Raw genomic sequence first — 7,712 nt, 5'->3', positions numbered from 1 at the left:
AAAGCGTAGGTATATATGTGGAAAATATGGCTCACCTTTTCGCTGTGGTGACCCTGATATGAGTGAACCAAGGAAGCTACGGCATATCATGCACGATTTGAAAGAGCTGGTGCGCAACAAACCTAAAACCTTGTGCGACTTCATCAAGGATGCTGAGCAAGCCCTTCAAAACGGTGCCTCCAGTAAAGCCGACCCTTCAACTGCGCTCCGACTACTGCGGTGGCGCTTACTGCAATCGATAGGCACGACAGTCCAACCGCCGGTTACCTAGGCTGCAGGTGCACGTTGGCTAGGGTACAGCACGCATATGCTGCCGGCGACAGCGCAGCACTGTGTACGAACATATGCAGACTGCCAGCATATGGGTGGATGCAATGAGTAATTACTCCCTTATAACAAAACTACTCCACCTTGGGGGATTCTCCTAAATATTTGACCAACACCATTCCCACTTCGAGTTATAGATCAATTCGCTCTCGCCCTACCATCTGTTCTGCTGACCGTCCTGGTTAGCTCAGTCGGTAGAGCGACTGCCCCGGAAAGGCGGTGGTGCCGGGTTCGATTCCCGGATCAGGATGAATTTTTCTTTAACTACGAAGTTTCTGAGAAAGCTGTATAGCTTTCCTTTGTGGCCGTATGGCTGCGCTTGGGTGGATGCAATGAGTAATTACTCCCTTATGCCAGCGCCTTATGCCAGCGCCGGTCACCTAGGCTACAGGTGCACGTTGGCTATGGTACAGCACGCATACTATTGGCCGATACTGCCGGCGACAGTGCAGCACTGTGTACGAACATGTGCAGACTGCCAGCACCGTAAATAACCCCTTTAAAACCAGCCTGAATACTCAACCCAGTTCAAGGGCCAACGACACCTTTCATGCAAATTGGCATGGACCTCCTGAGACCAATTCCGGCGTCTACAGCCAGCAATAAATCGATAATTAGCCGGGAATAAACGGATAAATGCCGCCACCGATTATCTAATTCGCTACACGGAGACAAAGGCTCTGCCTAGGGGTATGCCGCGGAAGTTTTCCGTTGCGAACATTGTCCTCAGGCATGGAGCTCCAGCACTCATAACTGAGAGAGGAACTGCATTTACTGCCGAACGTTTGGAAACTGCTCTCTGCCTCAGGGGTACCAGTACCATAAAACGATGGCATATCACCCTCAAACCAATGGATTGATGAACGCCTCACTAAGACCATTGCATAATTACTTGCATGAACGTCGACGTGGACCACAAGAATTGGGATAAACTTTCCTGCGTCACATTCGCCTACAATATGGCACGACAAGACACCACTCACATGACACCATTCATTCTCCTTCACAGCCGACCAGTGACTACTATGCTGGATGCAATGTTGCTCCCAAATGCCATCTCCAATGATTCGATCAGGACGCGGAGGAATTCGCTCGGCGCGCAGAGGAAGCTCGCCAACTAGCTCGTGTGCGTATTAGAAATCAGCAGAAGTATGATTCACGAGGGTATACAATCTGCGCCAACACATCCAATGTACGAACCAGCAACAAGTTTGGGTCTGGACGCCTATTCGCTACCGTGGACACTACGAAAAACTATTCCGGTGATGTACTTCGAGCCATATGTTGTTTTGAGACTTTAACTGGCGCAACGTATGAGGTGCTGTCGACGGGGTATCGACATCCAAGAAAGGCCAACAACACGCCGACGTCGTCCATGCTGTACTTATAAAGCCTTACCACTTGAACTGGTCTTGACCCCCTGCTTCCTTTTGTCCTCATTGGGACGATACTTCCTGAGGAGGGTGGTAAATTCCGCATAGAAGACGCCAAAGATGACGACTGGGACTACGATCGCAAGGCTGTAAGAGAACGATCTTGAACGCAGGACTAGTTCCAGCTGATCATTAAACCGTTTTATCTTAGGGCCATCCTTGAAGATCTTTCCAGGCGCGACAATATTGTCACGGGGGAGTATTAGGTCAGACCTGAGCTGCGGTGGGCGGAACTCGGCGCAGATTTCACGGGTGGTCTGACATCCGCAGTGTCAGCGTCTTCTTCGAGAGCACGCCATTTCGTCATTCACGCGTTCCCCGGAAACATTATCCCCTCAGCAAAGGCAAACTCCTAGTGCATGTTAAGCCTACAATGTGTAATAGGAATAGTATGGCTTACGTTGGCGACATCCACTAATTCGGAATTGGGCGTAGCGCCCAGAGACGTTCTGTGGAGCGATGTAATGGCACAGGTTATGTCAGTCTCTGGACCTGTGTAACGCAGCAGTTCTTTACACAACCCCACAGGATGGGCCGGAAGCCAGAGCAAGAAGAGAGATCCGGGAGGGTAGTGAATAATACCATGGCGAGCGTCGTAGTGACGCTTTTGAGTTTCTTGGGAGGCGGAAAACTTGTGACGAGCAATCTGGCAGGCGGCATCGGCTCGGGCGCAACTCCTTTCAACAGCTCTCCATTGGCGCAGCTCGTTGGAACGGTGCAAGTGATCACGTACTGCGTGGAATAATCGGTGGCCAGAGCGATTCATTTGTTTCTTTATCAGCACTCAGGCAAGGGCCAAGCATATCAAGGCCAACACGAGAAAATGGCTCAGTCCGAAGGACACTCGGCTGCGTTTCCAGAGGCAGAACGGGGGGCTTCTTCAGGCGTTTACATAGGTCGCAAGCGGCTGCATAATGTTGGACGGAGTGATAGAGTCGAGGCAAGAAGGAACTCATGCGCACGTGGTCGTATGTGTGTGAGAGGCGAAGCTGACTAGCTCTAGGAACGCCATGCATTTGTTCAAGGATGGCAGAGCGTAGGTGTTCGCAAATGATCAGCAAGTACACAGTGCCATCAGCTCGCATGTTATGGCGGTACAGAGTGCTTCCGTGAAGCAATAACGTGGCAGAGGAATAGTCACGGGGGTCTGTGCTGAGACGGTCGATGGGAGAGCTGAGGACTGCGTCTAAGCGCTGTTCGTCGGCAACGTGGAAGAAGTCGGACATAGACAGGACACAGCGTCTGACTCGTAGCCTGCAGGGTAAGGGGGATAGAAGGAATAAAGGGACAGGAAGTGTGCATCCTGCTGGAGCCGACCGGGCTTGTGGACAACGGAAAAGGAATACTCCGTCCAGCACAGTTTCTAGCAGTCTAGGCGGCCAGCTGGGCCTTTGAGGGAAGACAGGCAAAGAAGGTGTGGTGGTCAGTAATAAAAGTGAGGGGTTGGCAAAACAAGGTCGCAATTTTCCAATGGACTAAATGAGAACCAAGCACCCCCGCTCGTTAATAAAATGGTTCTGCTCCGCTTGAGAAAGGAGGCGGCTGGCGTACGCAATCACGCAGTGTTGACCGCGCTGTCTCTTAGCAGGAATGGCGGCCACCCCTTAGCCATTGGCATCGCTGCGAAGTTCCATCGCTATAGACGGGTTGAAATTGGCCAAAGGCCGCAGGGCAGGTGAGAACAGCAATGACTGGAGAATGTGCGACCCTCATGTGATCCTCGAGAGAAAGGAGCACCTTTCTTCTGAAGATTGGTGAGAGGGCGAGCGACGGATGCGAACTGCAGTACGAACTGGCGAAAATAAGAATGGTGTCCTATAGAACAGCAGGTATCAGTAAGTGTACGGGGAGATTAAAAAGCACAGACAGCGCGAAATTTGCCGGGATAGGGCCAGACGCCTGGGTGGCATTTACCAAATGGCCCCGCACTTTATGTTTGCGGCGACCAAAACTGCATTTCCTTGAGTTCAGTTCAAGTCTGGCATGGTGGAAAGAATAGCACCAATAAGGATGAGTGGCGACGGAGATGCTTTTCAAGCAAGGGCGCGAAAACAATCACGGCATCCAAGTAACATAAAAAATTCGTCCACTCAAAGTCGCAGAGTAAGGAGTCCATCATCCGTTCAAAAGTAGAAGGGGCCTCAGAAAACCCAAAGGCGTTGCCTTAAATTGGCCAATCCCATCGTGTGTGACGAAAGCAGTCCTCTCGTGGTCCTGTACGCTAACAGAGGTTTGCCACTAGCCGCTATGAAGGTCAATGAAAGAAAAGTTGCCGGCCCTATGTAAACAATCCAAAGCATCGTCTAGTCTCCGAAGTGGATAGACCTCCTTTGTGATCTTTTGCAGATGTCGATAGCCGACGCAAAAGCGCGAACTGTTGCTTTCTTTTCAACGAGTACGACAGGAGATGTCCAGGAGCTATTCGAAGGCTCAATAATATCGTTGGCTAACATCTTTTGGACCTCCTGCTGGATGACCTGGCGCCCTTAAAGTGACAAACGATAAGGGTTCCGAAGTATAGTGCTTGTATCGCCGGTGTTAATGCGGTGAGTCAAAAACTAATGTTTGACCTAGAGTACCGCTGGCAAAGTCAAAACTATCGGTGAAGTGTAACAAAAAGGTTGTGGAGATCCTGACCGTGCTTGGGGTTGAGGTCAGAGGCAGTAATCGCAGGTATAGGTTCTGGAATGGACGTGGGGAATCGGAGTGCTTGACGGACACTTGAAGATGGTCCAGGTTTGCGAGCAGAGATTGTGCATTCTGTGAGAAGGGTGAGGATAGATGCAGTCTATGAGAAAGGAGAGGAGTGGTGAGGAGCCCAGCGACTGCCGCAGTGGCAGGCGTTGTGGACTATACGGGAGCACGTGAAGCAGATCGGCCGATCGCCAGGGATACGCCACTCATCAGGAGTACGGTATCGGCAATGTTGTGTGAAGGTGTTGCGGGGTGCAGCAGTAGCAATCATGGCAGGAACGAAGCTCGAATTCTGGCATTGCACGGTGTGGCTAGAGGGTATGCCGAAGTTGGCAACCTCCTGATAAACTACAGTTTGATTAAGATATATTGTGCGCAGGGCCGGCCTTTTTGGTGAGGGACCTAAGGGGCCAACATGAAAGGGCGCCGACCTTCACTGAGAGCTCGCCCTGCCCCCCTCGTCCACCTCCTCCCCACCCGACCCCCTACTTGTTTTTCGTCCTTCACTAGAGACATTAGCGCTGTGTTCCTTGAAGTGCGGGAGGCAACATGTTTGCGTGCAGAATCCTCAAAACGTGTGCCGCTGAGGAAAAACGGGCCTTTCTAGAAACCACCTCTGGGGACCACGGGACGTAGCTTGGACTCCGCCTTCTTTTATGGTACACTGGAACGTCTGCGCGGCAATCTCACTTAGCTCCGCAAGATAGGAGGGACGGGATCGTGCTCTCAAGGACGAAGAAAGTGTTACATAAATGATAAAGAACTTGGTGACGAAATTGTGTACCTAAGCAGCCTGTTGACTACTGATTGCAGCACTCCTATTATCGTCCTTCAGTTCATATTACATCACAACCTTGAGTCTAACTTCTCAAACACATGTGCGGCACTTAGGATACTCCTTCGCTGCGCGTTTAAGAGAGTTTTTTCTAAAGATGTTTGCGTAAGTTAAAACTGGTAAATGCATATTTAGGATCGACTATGGGAGATGGGAGCTAGGCTGCCATCTTCGGCAATTTAGTCTAGTGAAAACAAAGTTGCACTCCCTATATATGTCCTAATCTCAATTCGCCATGTTAAAAGCCCGCAAGGTTCCCTTATGATATTTTAGTTAGAATTTCCTTCTTTCTTTCCGTGTTCAACACTAACGTGACAGAGAAACGTAGATTCCGCATAAGCTGTTTCAGACCTGAAATTCTTTTACATTTATATGTTGCAAGATTGTGTTTTAAACATTTTTAGTTGGCCTTTTATGTAACATTTATGTTCGTGATTATGTTTAACGCGCTCATGATAATTTCCCTTTTCAAAGGGCGTTGCTTAGTCATTGCTCAGCGCAAAATCACTACCATACGCTTTCTGTTAAAATGGCCTTCACAATTCTTCACTGCGGAGCTCATCATATTTCCTGTGTTTATGGTACCTCTTGCATTATAAAATAGACGCACAGACTAAGTTCGTCAAATGACCAAAGTTAATTCTTTTTGTCTCTGATGCTAGCTCGCAATGTCGCATGTGCTGGTAGGCAAATGCGCAGTACGCCGGCAAAAATGCTCGGGCAAAAACTCACTTTTGCGGTTGCATCTACAACAGCGTATTTGCTGGTGTGTGCATGTTTAGCCAGTGTGCTAATTCAATGGCTTGGGAGCAATGCAATTGAGTCAACCGACTGTGCTCAGTAAGCAGATAGCTCTATTTGACTGTTCGTTACTGAATGGATCCTCTCTTGGTCCCATCATTACAAAGAACTATTGCTGATATTTGTCTTCGAATAGCTATAGTATATGTAGGTTTAGTGTCTACTATATTTATGCCTCTAGCAGTGGCTTGTTTGTTATAAAGGTTTAAATGAATCAGGCAGCCAATATTTACGCCTTGTTCGTGCGCGAAATCGTCAAATAACTGAAGTTTTCTCGAAATGCAACTAAACTTATCTTTCACCGACAAACTTTTCGCGTGCGTGTTTTCTAAACGTATCAGCTACTTCTCATGTTGACGGTGAGCGACCCGCTGGGGCCTAGGTGTAACCAAGGGCGGAGTTATGAAGAGACTTCTGGCTGGCGCTATTCATTCGCGGTCTCCCTTCAGGCTTCAGCAATCGGAATGCAAATGTCACGTTAATGAACTGTCTAAACAATTTTATTTCAGTATTAGGCGTCCCTCAGAAAATGATAATAGAGAAAAAATAAAAACAAGAAAGATGAGGCTGGCGGCCGAGGGGGGAGGACGCCTTGGCAGGAGTTCGCCGAGGGCGCCGAATGAGGTAAGGCCAGCCCTGAGTATGTGGCTTTACGTTCGAAATCCGGGCAAGGAACAGCGTCGAAGGCGTAGCCAGCTTGCAGTGCGCGCCTGAGCTTCTGCTGCGAAGGAAGCAAGTGCACAAGTTATAAGCAGAAATGTTTAATGCACAGAATGCTATATCGCAAACGCTGCACTGATCCTCAGACCTCGTTAAAATTCCTAGCCCAGCAGCAGCATCCGAAAGCGGAGCCGCGACGCCGCGCTCTCAATTCTTGCGTGATAAGTCAGTCATGTGCTGCTAGAAAGCTATTGGCCCTGATTTAGGTACGAAGTGCAGTTACAGAACAAACTTTACAAATGAGCAGAGAAAATACCCGTTTTGATAAGCAACGAATAAACGAAGACTAAGTCAGTCGTTACTGTGTTTCAGATGAAAAAAGGAGTCCCTCACTCAAATCCATGATTCTGCCGTGAGCGATTGAACAGTTGCTGCAGCAGTCAAAAATTAATCGTGCTAGCTGCGAAGTCGTCCGACGAGCAATGACGTACCACTGACAGCAACATAAAGATTCGTTGCAGCTGCCGGGATTCACACCTCACAAGTCTCTTCCTGTTTAGCGGCATTGGCGATTTTGTAGTACGTACACAGGACCAAAGACGTCTATGCAATGCACACAAGAAACGCCACTAGCAAACGGCGTGATTCATGAGAACTTCATGAGCACGGCGTTGCATTAAAGCCACCGACGACCACAGACGTGACACAGGCGTGATCACGCACACAACTCATCACTTCGCCACGAGACGTATGCACACCGTGCACAGCGCGCACATAAGCGCGCACACACACACACGCACACACACACATACGTCGAACAAAATTATACATCACAGCATGCGCGTTGGACGCGGAAGCTCTTCGGCCATCACCGGAGACGCACTTAGTCACAAGGACGATTTCATCGCACGTTCTATTTTTTTTTCTTTTCACTGAATGCTCACTGATTCACGATGTGCTTG

At 49.2% G+C, this 7,712-nt stretch overlaps 1 non-coding gene across 1 annotated transcript; it reads left to right on the top strand.

The window, feature by feature from the left end:
* Positions 1 to 503: 503 nt before the first annotated feature.
* On the top strand, positions 504 to 577 carry TRNAS-GGA (transfer RNA serine (anticodon GGA)). The gene has a single exon. It is a non-coding gene; the product is annotated as a tRNA-Ser (tRNA).
* The last annotated feature ends 7,135 nt before the right edge of the window (positions 578 to 7,712 follow it).

Source organism: Amblyomma maculatum, chromosome 7 (genome assembly GCF_055883805.1).
Source record: "Amblyomma maculatum isolate TAMU_Amacu chromosome 7, ASM5588380v1, whole genome shotgun sequence".
Taxonomy (NCBI): Eukaryota; Metazoa; Arthropoda; class Arachnida; order Ixodida; family Ixodidae; genus Amblyomma; species Amblyomma maculatum.
The sequence above is the reverse complement of the archived record's forward strand: the minus strand, read 5'-3'. Positions and strand labels throughout refer to the sequence as shown.